Here is a 21,394-nt window from a genome sequence, read left to right as displayed (position 1 = left end):
ACCTTTCAGGGTTCTTGTAAACCCTAATCAATTAGTCCCCTATTCTCCCACTGGAGGATATGAGTAACTCCTACTAAGGGAGAATTGAGTCCTTAATGTTTGTAAAAACATTGTAAGATGCTCAGATGAAAGCAGCTGTACAAATGTGAAGAATTATTATTATGTTTGAGTGGAGAAGGTCTAGAATGGGGAACTTGTCTGGTCCCAGGATTAAAGTGTTAAAGGGCAGCTGGAGACTGACTACCTGGAAAGGTGGGGTTTTACCTTTGACTCAGAAAATAAGTTCTAAAGAAAGGAATTGTTGATCTGAGTCTCCTATAGGGGTTTACTGTAGAGCCCCAGGGAACTGAAAGCATCTTAGAAAAGGTCTGTGGATTGAGTATCTGTTGGGACACCCAGGCACAAGTACTGTTCTTTAGTAAATATTGCAATATTGCAGAGAGTTCTTGGTAATTAATTAGCTAACATTAGGTTTGGTTTAGATTTGGTTTATCCAATATCATTTCCTATTTCTTTTATAGATATTTTCTGTGCCTTTATTACTTTATTTAAATATTTATATATTATAGGTAACTCGGTTGCCCTGTCACTTGTCATCAAAGGTAAGCCCTTGAAACTCACTACACTCAAAACAGAGATGCAGGAAGAGTATCAGGAAATTTCAGTCTGTCCTGATAAATTGTTGGGAAAAAATCCCTGAGTGGTAGGCATATAACAAAAATAATTCCAAACTCTACTTATTAGCTGCCCTCAGAATACGACTTGCCACTCCAAAATAATGTCTGAATGTAATAAATTTTGTGCTAATGAAATGTTTAATGTTGACTAAGAAGGTACTATGTTTACATAGCCATTTTTCTAACTATAACTCTTTAATAAAGAGCCTACCACATAAGGGTGGTTAATCTTTTTGTACATTTCTAGAAGAAAAGCAGACCCAGTTCTCAATCCCACCAAATACTAATGTGAAATGCCAAAGTCTGGGGTCTATCCAAACTGAATTTAGACCCCAGTTCAACAAAGCACTTAAGCTTATACTTAAAGCACACATATAGTCCCATTGACTTCATGGGACCGCTAACATGCCTGAAGTCAAATGTCCTGAAGTACCTTGCTGAAACAGGGCTTTAGCACAGTTTAGGAGGGTGAACTCTCCTGCACTCACTTTTGCATTCATCTGATCCCACAGCCACAATGTGTAGGGCTAGTTCCCCTGCATTAAATTAAAGCAGCAGGCTCTGAATTCAATATTTTTCTGACTAATCTATCTTGGATCTTATGCTTTGACCATCACTGTGATATCTCAGTACCTTTGGAAAATAAAGCCAGCTACTTTATCCACTATATTAAAATTTTTATTAACACCCCTGGGAATTCACATGTATGGTTTGGTCACTGGTGGAAGTCTATATTGTTTTATGAATGGAACAGAAACTTATTGAGAATTAAGGAAATTTAATACAAATAAAATTGAATATAAAGCTATAAATCACAAACAAAATGGTTTTTCTAGTTCATACTTAGAATTATATGCAGGAAAACTGTCATGCAAATCAGAGTTAATTTATAATGCATTTGGAGTCTTCTACCAAAAAAAAAAATGACAAAATGAAGACAACGAATGTTACCCTTTGACTACCAAAGAATGAAAGAAATTAAAGATAGAAAAGTTCCATTTAGTCATCTAGTCTAATATCCTCTGATTATTCCTCTCTTTACATTATATTTTCTAGAGCTTTGTTCATTCTAGGTTTAAATATCTCCAAGGATAAACTCTTGATACTACACTGATTATTGTTCTCTCAGGGCCAAATCTTTTAAGGTATTTAGGTGCCTAATGATGTCAATGGGCATCTAGTGAGATTTTAAAAAGTGAGTGGGAACCTAACTCCCATTGATTTTTCTTTTGTAAATTCCACAAGGTCTTATCTGCATCTTTAGGCATCTAAATACCTTTAAAAATCTGTCCCTTGGTGTCTAGATACTCTAGTGATTGGTACTATATAAAATCCTAAAATAATTAAGGAAAGAAAGATAAGGACTTTCACCATTTCTGATCAGAGACTAGGAAACAATATATACATTTCTCTAGATTTGAGGTACCACTTCAAATTGTAAATTTCAGTGTAAACAATAAAGTGGAAGGCCAAACTGATCATCAATTATGCTAGCAAAACACCCCATTCCCTATTTGTGTATTATATTTAGAGTAAATGGTTTCCAGCCAATAAATCCTGACCCAATGATATGCCAATGCTTCTTTTGAGAAAAATACTTAAAGTTGACCTGCAAATAAAAATAAGCAAATTCCAAAAGTGTTCTTTTTTATTTCTTTATGATTCATTGCTTTAATTTTGTTTTTATTTTAGTTTAGTTTTCTATTCTTGATGGGTGGGGTTTTTTCTCTTAGAAACAATGGGTAAAATCCTGCCCCATTGAAGTCATTAGGAGTTTTGCCAAGATTTCACCTATCAAGAATAGTATAATAGGAGATGTGGGAACTTTGACCCAAATGTTATTTACTTATTGAAGTTAAATAAGCATTATTTAATAGAGTTTTAAAAGTCAGACTAAAATTCCTTTCCCTCCCAAATAGCATGACATTCATGCTCTTTACTCTTTTGAAGTTACTATTTCATTAGTTATCATAGATTCCTCTTCACAGATTCTTCTAGGCTACACAGGACCTGAATTTATAAGTTAAAAACAATGCCTCCTTCCCCTCCTCTTATCTCTCAGCCATTATACACCATAAAGAAGTAATAAAACCAAAAAGCACACAATCCTAATTGTTTTTTCTTTACAGGTCACATTTAAGACTTTTAAGTTAGTTGGATTGTCCAGTTCGCTGAAAGTTTATTCTAACACTTCATTTTAGAGCTACAGACATTGACACATAGTGGACTTTCTAACAGACAAGCCATTCCATTGTCACTTTTTGGAATAAAGTGATATTTACAATTTTTAAAACTTTTGTATTTTTTATTTTCACATTTTTAAAATACTCTTTATGTGTAAATACATTGCAGAAGCTGAAGGAGATTCAAATAATATCTACATAACAGCCCAGATGATATCTCCTTTGCAATCAAATCACTGGAGATTTCAAGGTCATTGGAGCATGACAGATTTCAGATGGGACAACACAAAATGGGAGTTGCTATGAAGCGACAGAGAACTCAATAAGTGACAGAGGCATCTCTGCAGGAACAGCAGAAAGTCGTTGCTACTGAGGGATTTCTGCAGTATAAAAAAGAAAAACAAGACAAATTTATTGCTGATATTTTTATTGATTAAACTTCAGGTTACATCTGAAGTAAGTGTATCCAATGGCAATATATTCTCCAAAATCACATGTCCAATCCAACTAATCTGATGATAAACACACAGTTGTGCAGACAGTATGTATTAGTCAGTTCTTTGCTGTGACATAGGATATAAAAATATTTGAGAGAGGGAAGGAAAGCCTTGATATTAGAAACATGCTTGTAATGTTGCATTGCAACCACAATGCTCTCCTGATAAATAAAAGGAATTATATGTTAGTAAAAGTAAGGTAAGGAGGAGTTGAAATATGAGAAAATGGGATATAAATCTGTCCTCACATCTAATGTGCCTAAGCTTTAAAAATGCAACTTCATGTCCTAACTCACACAGATATCAGTTTATCATCATGTGCATGTTAAAAAGGGGAGTGTGTAGGACAGCAGGAGGGAAAATATAGCCGCAAGCAGAGTACAGCATGTAGTCAACTGGATATCAGCAGATTTAAGGACTTCAACAACTGGGAGATTTTGTAAGGGAAGAGGTTTATGTTCTTTCTGTAAACATATCTATAGTCACACTGACACTAGATCAAAACATTAGGCAAAACATATCCCTAGTGTAAATCCACTGAAATTATATAAATGCTTCTTTCTGCACGATGCTAATCCCAGTGAGATTACACCTCAGCCCAGTATCTTCTACTAAAATTCTGCTACATATCCTCCACAACACTTGCCATTGTCCTGGAACATTTTCTCTTCCTCTTAACTGTTGGAACTCAGTATTAATGCCCTGGGATCCTCACTAACTGATGGTCAAAATATAGTGAAGGTGAATCCATTCCCATCAGGACTTGCTTTGACTACGTGATTCTACTTGACCTTTCCCTTGAAATATGCATTTGGAAATCTGTGTTTGAACGGAAACATAAGAACCCATCTCCATGCAGTGCAATCCCTAACTTAGTTTACATCAAATCTTATCCAATATAGGGGGAAAGTTCCCCAATAATGTAGAATGGCCCAGTCATCTCCTTATACCTCCATGGGCCCTTTGAGTCTCACTTACTCTTTTGACCCCCAGGTTTCAGGCCTGGGTGATGAGGCGAATAACGGTGTCTGTTGTACAGGAGCTCAATGCTATTCAGTGAATTCACACTGCCAGGCAGGAAATCTACTGCAAAACAGACTGGAGCTGTCCAGCACTAGTTAGTCATCAAGTGGGCATCCCAAAGCCTTCACCCATCTCTTCATTTCAGACAGCTTTTTCACAGTCTTATACCCCGCCCCCAACCCCCACCATCCACAGGAGTGATTGTTATTTTACTGCAGCAATCCCAGATTAGCCACATGTGAAGTTAGCTGCACCCACAGCCCATCTCACCCACCAAACTGAAAGCCTATGAAGTCACTGGTCTGATACTTCAAGATGTTTCTAAGACCTGAAGAAGAGCTCTGTGAAACCTCGAAAGTTTGTCTCCCCCAACAGAAGTTGGTCCAATAAAAGATATTACCTCACCCACCTTGTCTCTCTAATATTCTGGGACTGACACAGTTAAAAAAACACTGCATGCTTCCACACCAAGGGAGTCCAAGGAGTAAGAGATCCAAGGTTGCTCCAGAACACGTGTACACCATAGGTCAGAGTGTAGTGCCACCCACTAAATCATCAGTACACCTTTATAGCCCATTTTCACCATTTATTCTTGAACAGTGATGAATTTCATTCCACTGGATAGCAGATGTATCCTTCTTTCCCAGTCATCCATCTCTGCCTTCTTCTACAAATTCTATATTTATAGAGATTTTTATCTGTTCACCTACAGTACATACACAGCAAAATATAAATGGGGAAAAATTGCAATACGAAATACAAACTGATGGATTATGAGTCAGACTGAATCAGTTTGTAGATTTGAACAATTATATTCATTAATTCAATCAGCTTTCTGTTAATAGTATGGGTTTGATTGCCATCTTGCCTACAGGTAAAACTCCATCAAAATTACAACTATCAATTAGTCCCCATTTTTATAAACTATGTGTGGGAAAAAATATGTTGTCATGCCCGTTCTTCCAGCAGCAACGTGCTGCTTTTCTAAAACAACCAAAAGAGCTGTCTGGGACATAGTACCACAGTGACCTCAGCTGGCTACTTGAGAGACAGCAACAGAGAAGGGGAAAAGAACACAACCTTCACAGAATGTTGAGAACAAGTTCTAAATCAAAGTTTGCATTGCTCTGAATTTTAGATAGGTGCAACTGGTAAGAGTACTTGTTCTTATTTTAAATGCACAGTGTCCAGTGGTTTGCCACTACTGGTAAATTAGACTGTTGTGATAGTATTTTAGGCTTTCTTTCCCTATTTAAGGGCTTGATGCTGTGACAAACTGAACCCTTCCTAACAAATACTGAGCATTCTCAACTCTTAGCTTGAAGGCAGTCAGTGCTTTTCAATCCTATGACCCTCAATGATGAGCCACTGCACTGGATCCCAGTCTGCTGTCACTACTCATCACCGATTCAGAAGTGAATACTCTAACCCATAATGGAATTTGAGCTGCTTCAACCCCAATATCACATTCAGACTGGGTGTGCAACAGCCTCAGATCCTTTACATTAATTAGATGGGTACTGGATGATACAGCTGAGGTCTTATTCTGGATTGGCATTCATTAGCTGTTGATTTTACATATACAAACAAGCACATGTGCACAAATAAGACGCCCTTTCAAAATGTGGCCCCCAGTACCTATAATTACCTATAAGCAATGTAAATCTTACACAGGCATGTACAAAAACACAGCTTAAATGGTTTTCATGGCATTTATTGGAATGGATTGTGATCTACTTATCAATAGCATGTTGTTCAAAAGCTTAAATTGTGGATTCACGGGTTAAAGTGAGGCATTAAATATAATCTCATGACAGCTCAATATTTTTATGAGCATTTGAACATTTGCTCCAATGTGAAATTTTACCATTTCTTCCCATTAGCACAGCTTTGTATAGGTGGCAAAATATAATGAAATTCCACCTGCCTTTTGTCTTCTCCCCTCACTTTAAACCAAATTGTCCCCTGGGACAGAAGATCACCATAGTCAGGGGCGCTGGAACAATGTGTATAGTGGGGGGGCTAAGAGCCAATGAACCAAACTGTAAACCCTGGATAGAATGGAAACCACTTCAAGCCAAGGGGGGTGCAACAGTGCCCCCAGCACCCCTAGTTCTAGCACCTATGACCATAGTCACAGACAAATGTCATTTCCACAAACAAAAAAACAACATTCCATAGTGAAATTACAGTTTTCCTCCCACGCATTTTATTTTCTCACAAAAAAGTTAGAGGTTAAAAAACAATGACTTTAGCTGTAAGTGTATCCATGAAAACCTGATTTATCTATTTATTTATTTATTGTCATTTTCTCAACTGGTAGGGACTTTTCTTTATTTATTTTTGGCAGTAGTTCAACTCATGAGTGATGAAGACAAGAGTAAATATTTAAGATATTATCTCCCCATCAAGGTGAATAAATTCTATATATGCCAAAAAAATCTATGGGCCAGGTCCCTAGCTAGTGGAAATCCGTGTCAGTGAAGTCAGTGAAGCTATATTGATTTACACTAACTGAGAATATGGCCTCTTATTTATCTATTCACTGTGAATAAATTCAATGGTCCACAGCGCCTCCCTGGATCTATGCCACTTTCTGCTAGGATAGCATTTGTCCAGAGACAATGAAAGAGAAAATCTGTTGGTGGGAGGAAGCTGTTGCAGTGTTGGGGAGCAGAGCAGGGGCTAGAGAGCAGGGTAGGCCAAAAAAGTGAGCAGTACTGGCCAGGAATGGGACACAGCGAGAGTGTTCAGTGAATGCTTCGATTCAGTGCATCACCTCAGCTCCTTTGTCAGTGAGATTTCTAAGGAGTCCTAGCTTCAACCTAAAGCTGCTCCTCACAATCCTGAGCATGAGCAATGGACATATTATCTATTCTCTTTCCGGGGATTTCCCCTTTGGGATTGAGGAGACCAGGCTGGGCATATGTATCTATACATCGATTGTCAGCTGTATTTTATTTTACAGTACTACAAACAAGTCGTGTGCATGCATTGGTTTTCTTAAAATTTAGTTTACAGACTGCTTTTCTGCTCACATCATCTGGAGAACTGGAGAAGATCCAGAGGTTGTTCACGTGTCAGAAAATGTCGTTTTTAGGCAAATTCCACCCACTGCTATCAGCAGAATAGACATTTTTATTCTAACTGCAGCCTGGAGTCAGTTTTGTTGTGTGTGTTCTAATGTGTTTCAGACTGGCCAAGTTTTTTCATGGGGGTGGATGTTGGGTTATTGGTTATGGAAGCCTGTGTGGTCATCCTACCAGAAATAAAAAGTCCTGACATTAGAGCAGTAGAAATAATAATGTTGGTTTCTTCCCACTAAGTAGAAATAACATGCTTTGTTCCACCAATTTGAAATACAGAGTACCTGACACTAAGTGGTATATAACGTTTCATTTTCATGGGAAATTTCTAAGCATCACTACACAGTGCCAGAGCACAGCACAGCCACAAGGGGTCAGGTGCCTAGGTCACCACCAATAGGCCAATCGTTAGCTCCAAGCTATATTCATTTATAGCAGCCGAGGATCTGGCCCAGAAAGTTTATTAAACTAACTACCTGAAAGAAGTGATTTTTCAGCTTTGGGTATTGTACCGTGAGATCCATTAAGGATGTATGTGAGCCTCTTCCAATCAAAGACTCTAAGCCCCAAGAACTTTGTCATACCAAAGTGTCTGGCAAGCAAGAAACAGTGACCCTGGGTTAACCAAATAAACAGTTTATGAAATAGGATAGCATTGCATACACCTGATTCTGGATGTCTATATAGCCACCTAGCTAACCCCTCATGAATTCTGGAAGAAAGAATTTTTTTAGAAGAAGGGCAAAAGCTTACATTTTTATTCCACTAAATTAAAGGAAAGAATAAACAATAAGGGTCAGATTCTCTGATCATCTCTAGCCTCTTTGCAATGCTCTGGTGGCACAAAGGGACTGGGACCTAGCAAGATCTTGCCAGGATTGTTGCATTGTTGGTATATTAATCATTTTTAAATATAGCTAAGTATTGTTTGTAATTCAAAATGTAATCAGAATTTTTGAAAGAGTCTAAGTGTATATTTATATGATAATCAGCATTTTAAAATCTCCAGGCCACACTCAACCCTGGTGTATGCACGAACAACTGTTTACTTCAGCCCTGATTCAGCTCCACTCATCTTGTCCAAGAGAAATTGATCAATGCGATGCATTTTTAAGGTGTGTGAATTCTGATACCCTTTCATGAGAAAAAAATTGAAATAATAAGTAAAAGCAAACTTGCATGCAATTCTTGTGGAAAGGATTATTTCCTTCTATTCAGATGCATATATAATTCAAGGCGGTTTTTTTACAGTCTCCTGTGGGGAATTTCTGTAGTCTCAGCTCATAGTGTTTTATGCTAGACTTAAGAATGAACTTGTTTTGTAATCGTCCCCCACCTTTTGAAAATGGGGGTAATTAAGGCTCTGATTCTACTGTATGTCCATTGAGGTTATCAGGAACAACAACTTTCATTCAGATCATGACAACTGAGAAAAAGTTACAAAAGCAACAAATAATATTTAAAAATCTATAACCTTTGCACGTGTATAGAGCGTTTCATTCAACAACGCATGAGGTAGACATGGATTATTTTACCCATTTTATATTGGGTAAACTGGGGGATAAATAACTGGGTTCAGTTCCTTGTTCTGCCACAGACTTCCTATGTGACCTTGAGTAAGTCACTTAGGCTCTCTATGCCCCCGTTCTCCATCGGTTAAAAATGCGGATAACAGCACTTCTCTACCTCACAGCGGTGTTGTGAGGATAAATACATTAAAGATTGTGAGGTGCTCAGATACTACAATAACAGGAGCCACATAAGTGCCTTATCTCTACATAGAACCAAGAGTCCTAATTCCCAGACTCATGCTCTGATCTCTTCACACACTTCCTTAAATTATTATTTGATTAACAAGCCACATTATTTGATTGTTCAGAATAGAAAAACACTAGAAGAAAAAGATACTCAAAGGAAAGAAAACAAGAAAGAACCATACCTACATTCTCATGCAAATATTTTAAACTAATTATTGCAGTTCATGGACCAGATTCTCAGCTGACGTAAATCGGTGTAGCTATACTGCAGTAAGTAGTGCTGCACTGATTTACACCAGCTGAGACTCTAGTCCAATATTGTAAGATCAGCCACTGTTCTTAGAGGCCACTTAAAGGGCCATATCAATTACAATACTCTGCCTCGGCATACCAGAGCTTTAACTCTGAACTTCCTAGCTTTTATGAATTTAAGTTATTTTAATATCATTTTTATGTCACAACCAGACTGCAGATCCAAAAGCTGACTGTGTCAAGGGAATCTGGTGTTTTACATTTAGAAGGAACATTTAATGAATTAGGCTGCCCCCCAATAACCCCTATTTCATTTGTAGATAGTGCTCAGGGCTAAGGATTGTCTTCCTGATCCTTCCCTGATATTATTGCAGCATGTTTCTAGAGTGGTCACATTAGACTGCTTCCATCCTTTGGGCCTCGTCCAGCAAGGTGCTGAGCACCCTCGACTGAGGACCTACAGAAGGCATTAAAACAATAGTAAATGTAAGCTTACAAAATCCAGAAAATTCAGAGTCAAATCTGAGACTATCTCCTTACTTCACATGGGTGATGAGTGAAAGGCATTATGTAAACACCACTTCTTATTGATTGCTTAATATTATTTACTGCTTTTTATATCTCTTAATAGTCATGTTTTTAATGAAAATGTGGATACCCTATAATATCCTATCCCCTTATTCCCTGGAGGCATTAATGATTCAGCATTTGCCTTTCAAGTTTCTACTAACTGAACCTGTCAGCTTGCAGTTCTGCATCATCAGGAGATATGGATCAGAGTTTAAGTTGATGTCAGACTTGCCTAAGAAGAATTGTATCTGGTACTATACTGATAAATTATTATTATTGCTATTTATTATTTCACAGCTATTCAAGCTAAAACAGTTATAGGGATAATCAGACCTCAAGCTTCAGGGTGTAAATTGGTTGAAAGTAAGAGTTAGCAATAAGATTTCCCACTGCCGCCACCACCATCTCGCCCCGCATCAAAGCAGTGGTATATTTGGCTTGATGCATTATGGATTGTTTCACTTCTCTCTGAGGCATCAGACAATTGTCATTATGCTTTGGATAATGAATTTTACCTATATCCCTATTTCACTTTTGCATTTGTTTTGAATTTTTTTAAATATGTAATTATTCTGAATCCATATGTGGTATATATGTAATATATATAGCTAAACGTTAAAGCTTTGCAGACAGCAATGAGGTTTATGAGGAAGATGAAGGAGCAACTGCCAGTCTGACTCAGGTCCAGCATCTGAGTTCTATTCTTGCATAGACGTGTTCAGGCTGTCTATCCAGGGAAAATAGATCCTACATTCCATTCTTTTCAGTGAGCTCACACAAGAAGATCATGCTATGTGGGAAGTCTGTACGAAATGGATATAAGAAGAGGGGATATATTGCAAAATAAAAAGGAAAAACAGAAACCTATGGCAAATTTTTCATAGAGTAACAAATATGTAATATTATTTTTTCTGATTCTGACATTGGAGACTATATCCTTTGCCACATTCTAAACCCTAGTCAAGTGGGATGTTACTGCCTTCTATAATAGTAGCACTTAAGCATTATTTCTGGTCTCAGCCAGCATTCTGGGCCTCTGTTTCTCCAGCAGGTCCTTTCCCTTTTCCCACTACATATTACACAACTGCATCATGACACCTAGTGTCACAGGTGAGAGGGCCAATGATGGTGTTGGAGCTGGAATTCAGGAAACAGGTTCAGTTCCAGGCTCTGCTATATGTTTCCTGTGTGACTTTGGGCAAAGCATTTAGAACCAGATTTTTAAAAATATTTAGGCACTGGAAGATGCAGATAGATACCTAATGGGATTTTCAAAAGCACCTAACTCCCATTAATTTCAAAGGTAGTTAGGTTCCTAAGCACTTTTCAAAATCCCACTAGATGCTTGTCTGCCTCATTAGGTGCCTAAATCTTTAAAAACCTGTCCCATAGTCTCTCTGTGATTCAATTCCTATCTGTAAAATGGGAATGCTAATACTCCGCCTCTTTCATCTGTTTATTTTGTAAACTCTTTGGGGCAGGCACTGTGTCTCACTATAGGCTTGTCTCCATGGTGCAGCAATGAGCACCAGAGGGTTGTAATTTGTAGAGCGCTCTAAAATGTACTCTGCTGCCCCATGTAGACCCTGCTGATGTGCTCTAAAAGGTACCTAGTGCATACTGATGTAGCCCCATTTGAAACAGTACTACGGTACTAAGTAACAAATAATAGGAACCTTTTTGAATGCATCAGCAGGTCTATACAGGGTAGTTAGAGAGTAGCATTTTAGAGTGCTCTACAATTTACCCACCTTTGGTATACACTGCCACACCATGTAGACAAGCCCTGTTTGGATCACGTCTAGCAAAACGGGGCCCCAGTCTCGGACTGTGGGTGCTCTGGTAATACAAATAATAATGCTCTCCACTGATTTCATTGGCTAGAGTTCACTGATATTTTCCCTTTCTCCTTACATATCCTTGCGAAAATAACTGATGTAAATGAATTAAATTCACTCTGAAACTTGATGAGACAAATTCTTCCCTAACACTTCTGAAGTGAATGAATTTACTGCAGGGATGCATTTACCCCATAATTCATATGTCAACCAACACAGACATAGGGTGTTGAGATAAGACTCTGACAACCAGAACATCATCTGGTGTAAATTGGCACAAGTCCATTGTAGTCATCTGCTGAGAATCTGACCTGTGTTTCATCAAACAGCTTAAAAGTTCTCACACTATTCTGTTTTAGTATTGTATAATTATTTTTAAGTAGAAAAAAACATCATTGATTTCAGTAGGCTTTCCTCCTTCCATTGACTAGAATGGAAGCAGAATTGGTCCCTTAATGATTCATTTTCTTAAGCTATCTGGTTCTCAGTGATTTTGCAGATTCATTTAATATCTCAGTTACTACAGTAACTTTGATAGGAAAATTCCTAACCCACATATTAAAATAGGAAAAGAACGATTACTTACCTTATAGTAAATGTGGTTCTTTGAGATGTATTTTTCATGTATATGCCATTCTAGGTGGACCCCATGATCTCTAGAGATCAGAATATTTTGGTCAGCAGTGTTTGTTGGGGCCAGACCTGCACCCTGAATGTCTTCATTCCCCAACAAGCTGAGGGCATAAAGAGCAGAGCGTGGCCAACCAACCTTCAGTTCCTTTACCAGTACAGAATCCAGGTGTTAAAAGACTCCATAGTGGCATGGAATGTGGGTTATAAAATATATATGGACCAAACATCTTTCACCATTCTTTCTTCTTCTAATGCTTCTCCATACAAATTACACTCTTGGTGACATTCAAGCAGGGACCAAATGGCTAATGAAATTCAGTGCTGATAAATGCAAAGTAATTGGAAAACATAATCCCAACTATACATACAAAATGATGGGGTCTAAATTAGCTGTTACCACTCAAGAAAGAGATTTTGGAGTCAATGTGGATAGTCCTCTGAAAACATCCACTCAGTGTGCAGTGGCAGTCAAAAAAGCTAACAGAAAATTAGGACCCATTAGGAAAGGGATAGATAAGACAATAAATATCATCATGCCACTATATAAATGATATGCCCACACTTTGAAGACTGTATGCAGTCTGGTCGCCCCATCTCAAAAAAGATATATTAGACATGGAAAAGGTACAGAGAAGGGCAACAGAAATTAAGGGTATTCCATATGAAGACAGATTAAAAAGGCTGGGACTGTTCACCTTGGAAAAGAGACAACTAAAGGGGGATATGAATGGTGTGGAGAAAGTGAATAAGGAAATGTTATTTACCCCTTCACATAAAACAAGAACCAGCGGTCACCCAATGAAATTAATAGGCAGCAGGTTTAAAACAAACAAAAGGAAGTACTTTTTCACCCAATGCACAGTAAACCTGTGGAACTCGTGGACAGGGAATATTGTGAAGGCCAAAATTAGAACAGGGTTCAAAAAAGAACTAAGTAAGTTCATGGATGTTAGATCCATCAATGGCTATAAGCCAAGATGGTCAAGGATGCAACCCCTGCTCTGCATGTCCCTAAGCCTCTGACTGCCAGATGCTGGGACTGGATGATAGAATCACTTGATGATTGCCCTGTTCTGTTCATTTCCTTTGAAGCATCTGGTATTGGCCACTGTCAGAAGACAGGATACTGGGCTAGATGGACCATTGGTTTGACACAGTATGGCTGTTCTTATGCTCTCATATACTGGAGGTAGCGCTGGTTGGGAATTTTTTGATTAAATGATTTTTCATTGGAAAATGCTGATCCACCAAACCAGAAACTTTTTGTGGAAAAGTATCCATTTTGAATAAAACTTTGTCAGGAGGGTTTTTCAAGTCCAGGATGGAATTTCTAGTCAGAGAGACCTCTCCCAAACTAGCCAATAGCCTAGTGGTTAGGGCATTCAGCCCTGACTTGTGGGACAGCCAGGTTCAAGTCCCTACTCTCTCGGATTCAAATAGAGCATTGAACCTAGCTCTTCCATGACAGGTGAGTTCCCTGGTTATTCTGGGGTTAGTCTCTGTCACTCTCTCCTGTTGAAGCTGTTCCACCTAGTATACATGATTAAATATTTATTGGGCCAGAGAGTGACTCTAAATCCCAGCAGTGATGGCATTCACATGGGCTGTGGGAGCCACACGCTGATTCAAGCCAGTACTGTATGCAGCAATTTTGAGGCTTTCAGTAGTGGAATAGACTGTGCCGACAATGTTGGTACCAAGGTTGTCAGTACCAGAGCAAGAGCTGTCAACACTGGTACCAAGTGCCCACAGGCAGGGCCACAGTAGTACAGACCACCTGAGGGTACTCCTTAGCCAGTATCGGTGTACTGAGACCAGAATTGAGGGTAAGGGCCCAGGTAGGGATATGTGCATCCTGAAGTTGAATGCATGCCAGCGTAGATGGTGTCGAGAGAAGGGCTTCGACTTGCTTGACCATGGGTTGCTGTTCTGGGAAGGAGGACTGCTGGGAAAGTAAGGGATCCACGTGACCCAGAATGGGAAGTATATCTTCGCATAGTGAGTTGCCAACCTAATGAGGAGGACTTTAAACTACGTTCAAAGCAGACAGATGACAAAAGCCCATAAGGTACACATAAAAAGGCACCTTAACAGAGGCTAGATGTTAGAATTACATGGTCATGGGAGCAACAAGAGGGAAATAAATGGGGGAATCTGCTCAACATCTTAGATGTCTGTACACAAATGCAAGGAGTATGGGGAATAAACAGGAAGAACTGGAAGTATTAGTCCATAAAATAAATTATTTAAATTTAAATTAGAGGAGACCAACAAACATGATACAAGGTTTAGAAAACCTGATGCATGATAAAGGTTAAAAAAAATGGGCATGGGTCATCTTGAGAAAAGACGACTGAGGAGGGACCTGAAAACGGTTTTCAGGTATGTTAAGGACTATTATAAAAAAGCATGGTGATCAATTGTTCTCCATGTCTACTGATGGTAGAACAAGAAGTACTGGGCTTAATCTGCAACAAGGGAGATTTAGGTTAGATATTAAGAAAAAGCCTTCTAACTAGAAGAGTATTTAAACTCTGGAGTAGGCTTCCATGGGAGGTTCCCATCATTGGAGATTTTTAAGAAAAAGGTTGGACAAACACCTGTCAGGAATGGTCTAGGTTTGCTTGGTTCTGCCTTAGCACAGGGGGCTGGTCTTGATGACTTCTCAAGGTCTCTTCCAGCCCCACATTTCTGTGATTCTATGGATATTTTCACATGCCACAGGGACCTAGGTCAGGCCTTGTGCTACCCTAGTGAGAAGAGACATGTGGCAATCTATGTCTCTTTTTCTTAACAGGTTTCTTAGATGGAGACTTGTCCTTCTGTTTTTTAGAAGAGCTGTGTTGTCTTCAACCCTATTTTGCTGATGAAGAGGCTTTAGAAATGGAAGCAGCAGAGGAAAATTTCTGAGGTGCTGGGGCTCCAGAGGCGGTTATGGCACTCACATGACCAGAAAACTTCTGGTGAAAGACTGTTCAGATCTGAGTGGATCTGATTTACCCAGATCCAAGGCTGGCCTCATCAACTTGTCCAGCAATAAAAGCTTTAAGATACCTAGATTCCAAGACCAGAAGGGACAATTGTGATCATCCAGTCTGATCTCCTATGTAACATAGGCTGTAGAACTTCCCCAAAGTAATTCTTAGATCAGGTCTTTTAGAAAAAACATCCAATCTTCATTTAAAAATTGTCAGTGATGGAGCATCCACCATGACCCTTGGTAAATTGTTCTAGTCGTTAATTATTCTCACTGTTTAAAACTTGCATCTTATTTCCAGCCTCATTCTTTTAGAAAAGAACAACAAATAGAGCATTGTCAATGAAACAAACCAGACATCTAGTATACTCAGCATTAAGGGGTATAGCTGCCTTGCTTGAGAGGCAATATTTGAACCCAGGTGATTTTTGTTCAGCCATTACTGCTGAAGTCCAGTACCTGGTAACTAAAAGATAGTGAAAAAACTACCTGGAACGGAAACCTAATAAAAAACTGTCCTAAGCTAACCAGATAACTACTAATCTTCAAAAATTTCAGTTGTAATAATAAGTGCAAAAATCAGGGACACTGTTTCCTCAGTTCTGTCTTGCCACCACAGGTGGTAAGGGTCAGTTGGCCCCACTTTGTGCCCTTGAAGGGTGGGGGCACCTGAGGGCACTCATAGCATAAGCATAGCCCCAATGGACACTACTGGCAAAAAGAATCCTGTCTTGAGTGCATTCGCACATAGAGTGGAATATATCGATGAACAAGCACTTGAAGAATCTGAAATTTATTCCACTTTCCCCAAACTGAAATGAGAATAAGTTGTCTTTATGGTATATCCAGAAAATACATGTTATTTGATTTCATCCTGTAAATGTACAGTTGACATTTTTACTCACTATTCTTCTATATAAAAAGATCTCCAAGAAAAAACTTGCATTATAAATAGTATAGTAATACTGTATGATGATTGCAACATTGTCTATGGTTATCAAATGATGATAAGCAAGGGACATGCATAACTTCTTCTGAAGCATTCATTTTTCAAAAAGAAGGAAACCAACTGCATAAAGGAAAGGGACATAGATCCTGACAAATCTGTAGGCACTAGCAAACGTAAACAAAAAGTTGCAGTGACTGATGTATTAATGTAATGCTGCCACTGTACTATATTCAGAAATTTACAACTGTTGATGCTTTTGTGTCCAGTCAAAAGAGCAGGTATCATGATTTCTGCTATGTTTGACATTCTCTATATTTTCTACTTAATGTTAATCTCTGTATAGTCCTCAATACTTGCTTTCTATGAGAGAGCCAGAATAAGTAGGACTCCCACAAATGGGATAATACATTTGAAGACAGCTGACCAAATAAAAGAGATAGCTGAGATGAAAATTTCTTGACATTTTTATGAACTCATCATTTTTGCCATTTAATGTATAAAAAGAAAAACCTATTTCTACTGATTGATTACTTTAATGAATAAATGTACTTGGTGGTTTGAGTGGATTAAATTTCCCTTGCTGGCAGGAACTGGCCTTAAATGAAAGTGTTTTGAAGGTCTGTTCATTTCTCCCCCACCCTAAAAAAAGATAGAAAATCAGTCTGAATTTCAAACCACTTTGATCTCTGTGTATATTTTATAAACTATTACCTGGTCCCCTGTGAGCCCCTGTGGAGTAAAAACCAATTACAGTGCTTCAGATTGTGTGCTCAAGTAATTTTAAAAGCAAATTTTTCAAAATGTCACTGATATGTTGAACAACACACTGTTCCTTATAACTATAACTTCCTTCTTATGCATAATACTTTCTTCCTTTCCTCAACACAAACACCCTCCATCATCTTACCCCATCCACGCACAGAAAATAAAGAGCTGGTAATGATAGCATCATGGACTGTTTGGAGACAGGGAAATCATTCAAAAGAGTTAGTGATCAAAAACAAAGCAAAACAAAACAAAACAAAAAACCCAGAGAAACTGCATGTTTTGGAAGATGAGCTGCAGGAGAGGATAATTTCCTGTTTGTGGCTCTGTTTTGATACTACTAAACCAGTGCCCAAAAGTCTGAAGCTTTTGTGCAATGTTGCTCAACCTGAGGTTCTCAAGTTCGTGGCTCCCCTTAGATTTGAAAGTGGTTCTCTTTCAGTTCTGAGTAATGTATCATGTGATGTCCTGTAACATGCATCATGTGATATGCTGATGTCACTACAGCCATTTTCTTGTGTGGAGGGACTGGCAATTTCAAACACACAGACTTGTGCTCACATATACATATTCTCACAGAGACAGACACACAAGCAGATGAGTGAATGTGTATTTACATAGGAAGCTAACTAAAGTACATGATGATGCCCATTGTGATCATATTTTAGCTTTAAGAAGTTGCTCTAATGGGAAAATATGTAATCATTACCACGTCATCCAAATCTTTATTGATAGTTTTGTATTCTAAATATGTTTGATTACTTTGTGACTTAATGATCGAGTGCTTCTTTTGCTCGAGGTCTTTTTAAAGGTTGAATGCTACTGCTCTAGTGACTAAATTAAAATATAAAGAGCAAAATGCAGGGACATAACACTTTTATTTTTCCTATAAGCATTTGTTTCAAGGGGCTTCACTATGGATTAACCTTGTAAAATTACCATATACATAAATGCAGATTGTATTTTTTTTCCTTTAGTCATATGCTCCATGTTTCATTCAGCCTTGTTTTGTCTACTGCTATCCGCTGCAATTGTCCTTATGCAACACATGAAACATCTCAAAACAGCAGAAGTTTTGAAATCTATCATATAAGGATGGTAGCTCGATAGAGAGGAGGCATCCTGAATTTCTCTCTTTATATATATATTTATATATATACACACACACACACATTTAGTTATAGTGCCATAGCTTTATTGATTATTTTTCTCCTCACTTTCCTATTTTTGGGGGGTAGGGTAAAGGATGTCTTCTAGTTTTATTAATGTCTAGGTGCAATAACTAAATTTGTTCCAGTGTTGTCTTGTGGCCATTTTCTGTCATATCAGAAAGTATGTATATAAACGTCAAAAATGGCTGTGTGATGGCTGAAAGATGTTGAATTAGGCCAGGTGGGCCCAATCAGCCAATTAAGCTGCAAACAGGGGAGATGTAAGGCTGAGTGGAGGTCACTAGTTAGAAGGAAGCTCACCTGTGAGGGAATAGGCAGTGGCTTCTATAAAGCCAGGGCACTGGCAACAGCATGTGATTCTTTCTCCCTGAGGTGAAGTTAGATAGGAACTCATGAGAAAGGGTTTACCTAGGAGGCCTAAGAGAGAGAGGTCTGACTAGGAAGGCTGATAAAGGAAAAGCTTAAAGAAGTCTAGGGAAGAGAGCAGTAGGGCAGATGAAGTCCCAGACCTTAACTGCTTGCTATAGGGCTGTGGACTGGAACCCAGAGTGTGGGCCTGGGTTCCCCTACCATCCACTGCAGTGTGGTGTTGCTTGGAGCAGTGAATGGGAAGATGGTGGAGTCACTGCAGAAGTGACATAGTCAGGGTAGTGGATGTGAGGACTGTCTGATGCTGCTTGTACAGAGGGACTTTGAAAGACTCGCCCAAAAGGGGAAATCAATATGACCTGGCTGGCAGGCTGAGTCATGGAGCAGCAGTACTGCAACTCCATGAGCTGGAGGAGAGCTGCCCTGGTGGAAGAGAAGACAGGGGATGCTTAACTGGGCAGAACTAATCTCCAGATTTGCCAAAGCGGGTGAGTAGAGAGCAGCCTGCGACAGGCTTGACCTAGTAAACTGGGATTGTGTCAGTGATGTCAGGAGAAAAAGATTTCTCATAAAGATTGATGATGCTATCTTTCCTTTCCTACTGGTTTAGTCACTGGTTCGCCAAAGCTAGGCAGCTGCAATAGTGCTATGTCATGAGGCCTTTGACATCTGGAAGTAAGTAGCCAAGAGAGTGTAAAGAGAGCAGCAGAGCCAACTTACAGCAACAGGTAGTAATGATACAGAATCTCATCCAAAGTGGTGTAAGCAATGCCTGCCTGGATGAATTTCAACTAATGCCATTTTATGAAATGGGCCTCTGAACAGAGGAACTCCTGAGAGCAACTTCACGTAATTGGCCAACTAGCACAGGCTGACATTGTAAGGCTCTCTCCAGGTTATCACCAGAAGTACTACCTTTGTGTATCAGGGCTGGCAATTAATTGTGCACAAAGGTGTGCAGCATCATAGTGGTACAGCACAGAGACATGGTGCTCAGCAGTGTCCGTGTAAGTCAGTCACAATACCGCTGCTGTATTCAGAGGTACCTATGATTTGTACATTGAGATTAATCTCTCTAATTTCTAGTAATTTCATTCAAAGTGGGATTTTCCCATGGTAACCCTTAGAAGTCCCAAACATCACATCAGATGAATAAGACAGTCAAAGTTGACATGCAGATATAATTCTCCACTGGTGCAGCTCCACAGCTGGTAGCAGGGGTGGACGCTGCGGCATAGACAGTTCTTGGGTAATCTCATCACCATGTTGCATAGACCTGTTCTGGGCAGAGTTAGATGACCCAGTGGTATAAAAAAAAAAAAACTGTAACTCTGGGAGATTCCCTAAAATCCTTAGGATAGACGCTTCCTAACCAGGAACCATACTAAGATGTGGTTCTTACTGTAGTATAGAAATAGACTAAAAGGCTACAACAGTTATAAACAGAAGCTGGAAGAGATGTAACAATTCACTACATATGCTCTGGCAGGAAGCCCAAATGTGACAGGTTAAAACTTTACACTGAGTAGGCTTCTTGAGTACATAAAAGCAATACATGCATACTTCAAACAATGTCAAATAGGACAAATAATGGAAGGAAACTAGTTTTTTTTTTTTTAATTGGTCATGTGTTAGAGCTCTCTGAGACTACACATAAGACACAGTTGAGACTCAGACTTATGTCAAACCTTACCTCAAATACATGTTTTCCTTGAGGATGCCAAAAAAGAATTTGATGCAAACCCTGAAACCTCTTCTGTTATATTGACAGTGTTCGGGGCCAAATGGGAGTTGCACCATCTTCTACAAGCACCAAATTTGGCTTTGTCGCTACAGTTCCCAAGTGATCCAAGGATAAACATCTATGTTTCAGAATGAGCACCACTGTGTGTGCTGGCAACATAACCAGATCCTCACTTTAAGGGGAACATTGAGGGCATCTTTCATCCTGGGGCAAACACAGAGCATTGGAAAGATGTAATATTACAAAAATTTTGCGACAAGCTGCCATCATCTCCTGCAGGGCAAATACAGGAGTCTAGTGTTGAAGACGAGCCATCAGAGTCTGCCTTAGGTGCTGACAGCACTTCTTTAACACATTCGCTTCTCTAACACAAGCCTCATTCCCAACAACAGCTGCTACTGATCGAGATGCTACTGAGCGGGCATCTTCTCTTTGTTGGCTACAAGGCAAAAGCAATCCTGTTGAAAACAACATGGCCTGGTGTCCTCTGGGGTGAGGGCTAGATTATCTGCTTCTCTGGTGACTAGATACACATCTAATAGTGATCAAAGAGTGCTTCTGTGTAAATCTTGAGAAAGACCAGTTGATCCCTTCTAGAATCAAAAGAGAAAGCTATAGTATGATCCAGCCAGGTTTGTTTTATACATCTGAGCTTCCTGCCATCTAGTGTATATTCAGAATGCATCTCCAGCACAACATGGGCTACACAGTCATAGAACAAAGAATAGCATTAATCCCAGGTAATGTAGGGCGTTACTGAGCATGTATGCTGAAAATAACCTCATGGTTTCATCACAGGAGTCTGTATTATGCAAATGGGGGGAGGGATAGCTCAGTGGTTTGAGCATTGGCCTGCTAAACCCAGGGTTGTGAGTTCAATCCTTGAGGGGGCCACTTAGGGA

Source organism: Terrapene carolina, unplaced genomic scaffold (genome assembly GCF_002925995.2).
Source record: "Terrapene carolina triunguis isolate 2854851 unplaced genomic scaffold, T_m_triunguis-2.0 Scaffold58, whole genome shotgun sequence".
NCBI lineage: Eukaryota > Metazoa > Chordata > Testudines > Emydidae > Terrapene > Terrapene triunguis.
Note: the sequence above shows the minus strand (reverse complement) of the source record.